Source organism: Ctenocephalides felis, unplaced genomic scaffold (assembly GCF_003426905.1).
Source record: "Ctenocephalides felis isolate EL2017-DRISC unplaced genomic scaffold, ASM342690v1 CF-g0.4_SCAFFOLD_01886, whole genome shotgun sequence".
NCBI classification, from domain to species: domain Eukaryota; kingdom Metazoa; phylum Arthropoda; class Insecta; order Siphonaptera; family Pulicidae; genus Ctenocephalides; species Ctenocephalides felis.
Window position 1 is genome coordinate 19,012,129 of NW_020538040.1, and position 3,849 is coordinate 19,015,977.

Below are 3,849 nucleotides of genomic sequence, written 5' to 3' on the forward strand. Positions count from 1 at the left end.
TACGCGTAAGTAATAATTTTTTTAATATTATCATTATTTATGATATTATCTAAATAATCATACGCCTGTAGAGTGCATGCAATTCACTTACTTCACTATATCGTATATTGTCTCATTAGTTTTATTTTTTGTGCACTTTGATTTTTGTCTCGTCCAATTATTTTCCTGCTGAACGTTTACTATGAAAACTGAACCCACATGTTACCTAAATAGTAAATAGTAGTATTGTTTGATAATACAAGAGACTGGGTGTGGTTGTGTCACCTTTCTTTTGATCAGCCATAATTTTGTTAGTTTATTAGTTAGGTGAGAGGAATGTAAATTAGATGTAAAAACTGTCCTTAAATACGCTGTATTAATCATGAAAACTGCAATTTTTTGCATATTTAGTTCTGTATCTCCCAAACGGCTGAACCTGTCTTTGCCAAAAACTAATCACCACTTCTCTCCATCATTATGAATAGGATGTTTTCTGGATCATTTAAATAGGATTTTCTATTTTCTCAAAAACTTAATTTTCATTTTCTGCACTCAATGCTTCTTATCTCAGAAACTAATAAGCACGTATCCTTATCAATAGGAATCGAATGCTTTTTAAAAATTTCAAATCAGTTGATCCGCGCTACCGAAAACGAGAACGAAAAATTGGATCCACACACACACATATCAATTTTTTCTTTGTCTATGCCAAAATATTGAGAAACCTCTCAAACGTGAAGATACGCAATCATTTTCATTCTAGATTTTTGGAATATTACTATAACTTACCCTATGCGAAGTTGATAAAGCATATGTTTTGCTAAATTCAACGCTATGTATAATCAAATATAACAATATATAACTAAATATAATTTTTTAAGCCAACTTAACAAGAATTCTTTGTAAAACCTTGTTTTTCGAGTATTGAATTTTCCTTTCTCATTTTCTTTAGTATTTTGTTCTAGTTAAGTTAGATTTACAAGATTTTTAAATTATGCAGATGACTGTCATCACCGTACCCAGTCTCCCCTTCTACTGTAGTACATGTCCGAATTGTAGTGAAAATTATTTTTACACCCTTTTTAGGTGAGAACCGGCTAATATTAAGCGACAAATTTCTGAAACGAGGATACCTTTTGGAACCAAGGACGGTGCTGGCGGCCAGGAAAATGCGGGCTAAAAGGTACCTTCTTAAGATAGAAAAACAAAAATTTCTGAAAAGCTTGAAGTGGAGGCCGAAACGTTTGTCACATGTACAAAAGCAAAAAGGACCACGCAGGGGTAGACGTTTATCCCTACGTGAACGTTCACCAAGAAGCCTATCTCGGACTACGCCTCCCCGACGGACCCCTTCGCCATGGAGGACCCCTTCAAGGACCCCACCAAGGAGATTATCGCCAAACCTGTCCCGAAGCGCACAAGAAATAATGGATTGTTTGAGGAGAAACAACTACAACCTACTGCGACGATGAGCCTAAACAAGTTCTTTGTCTCGTTCCAAACCGTTCAAGTTCTCTAAAAAAAATTCTGCAACTATAAATACTTTTTTAAAAATAGAACTGGAACGATATACGATTTCTAAATTGCATTTCATATACTTCAGTTCATGTAATTTAAAAGCTGTCGTGAAGCCTTTGATGTTCATACAATGCTCGTACTCAGAATCAATATTATATGATCGTTACAAGTTTTATCCAAAACTCTTTTATTAAACTAGTGGTAGATACTAATGGATTTCGTAAGTTCCTGACCTGCCAGAACTTAGAAAAGAGACTCAGGCAACATGAATTACAATGTGAAAAAATAGATAACAAAAAATTTAAAAGTACACTTGTGGATCATGCTAATATCAACAACCATAAGTTTGATTTTGACAATCCCCAAATTTTATTCCATGAGAAAGACTTATTTAAACGGAGCATGGCAGAATCAATGTTAATAGTTCGGACTAACAATAGCATAAATCTAAGAACCGACACAAATATTTTACATGACACTTATATAAACATCATTAATAATTTATAAATTTTTTCATTTATCTTATTCTTTTCAATAAATTAATTTGTTTTTTCATTTTTATCGATTTTGTATGCGATAGCACTCCTTTTGTTTACATTATAATGATACCCTCTCTGTCTCCATCTATATAAGTACTTCAAATTTGTTTAGAATATTTCTGTAAGTGTTATACAAGTATGTTTCTTTAGTACTGTGTCAAGCATTGCAAGGAATAGTTGGTGTTTTTTTGTATACCAAAAATTAAATGAAATTTAAATAAATTATTAAAGAATGTGTAGTATATAAGTAACTGTTTTTGAAATTACACTGAAGATGAGACACACCATGGTCTCGAAACGTCTGTAATCATAAAATAAAGTTGTGTTAAACAAATCTGAGTGCTGTTTTGTTCATATTAAACAATTAATATTCGTTCCACTCATATCATAAAATTCTATATATATATATATATATATATATATATATATATTTATTATATATAAATTTTATATATAATTTATTATATCTATTATATTTATTCTTATATAATCTCTATAAAAGCTTACATGTGGGTGGGGTAAATAGGACCAACTAATCTTTTACCTTAGCAAAGGTGTAAACAATATAAAATAGTAAACAAAAAAATAGGTAAAGTTAAAATAAAATAAAATTTACCAAAGGTAATATAAATAAACTGTTATTCCAACATTGCTTATAAATATTTTTGACAAAATACCAGATCATGATTATATACAGTGTTATCTTTGTAAAACATGTACCCATTAATTATATATTTTGCATTAATTAATTAATGTACCTAATATTTCGTAAAATCCCTTCAAAAGTACGACCTGTTTGTCACTTGGCCATCCCGTTTGCCCCGCCCTAGGGGTGGAAAGAACCGGGTTACTAATTTTTGAAAAACAGCAAGAAAACACATTTATTTAATGATGAGTTAGTTGGAATTTTCAATGAACATTTAATAAATTTGCATCTTTACTATTTGTCATTGTTTACGCTTTTGCCAGGGTAAAGGTTGGTCTTTTTCACTTCACCCATATGTTAGCTATTATAGTGGTTATATAAAAATATGTGTGAATAAATCTTAATTAAATAACGTATAATGAAAAATTATATTCAGGTCTAAAACTAAACAACAGTGCTCACGTCCAAGAAAACTATAATGAAAAAAACTACTATTGCTATTTAATCTCCTGATAGTGACGTTGCTTGATTTGAGGCAATTGTTGATTACACATCTTTTACCCTCTACTTTCAAATATTGTTAAAAAATTCTAACTTTACTAGTTTTTACCCGTGGACTTTTAGGTCCCGCTCTAAAATACTGACAGCTCCGTGTAAAAATTTATGTTCAATGCAGAAACACTGAGCCAAAAAGAAAAATAATTCCTTGGCTTAACCAAATTCTACATCGTCCTCGTCTATCTTTCCCATTCCCTTAAACCGACGAATCGAAGAACACAATACCCGTTTGTGTGATTTGATTTATAACGTAAATAAGTTACGTTACGAACGATATCGATTCTGAGGTCATAGTCCAACTGCCGTGTCGTCTCGTATGAGGAAAGCAAACAGTTTCTGAAGGCGACGTTAAGCCTCATTTTCTAAGAGAATATATACCATTTGTAATTTCAGAGAAAGACAAATATTATTCTCATTTCGCCATCATAACAAGATCGTAGCTTTCGGGAGCAATCGTAGCAAAACGTAGCTTTGGACGTAGACAATGAGTGTATAAATTTTATCTCCGAACGTGCTGCGACTACATATAAGCTGCTAAAACCAGAGACTTACGGCGAGATGATGGATTCTATAAGGCGGAGGAATTTTTAAGCTCCATAAAAAACGTAT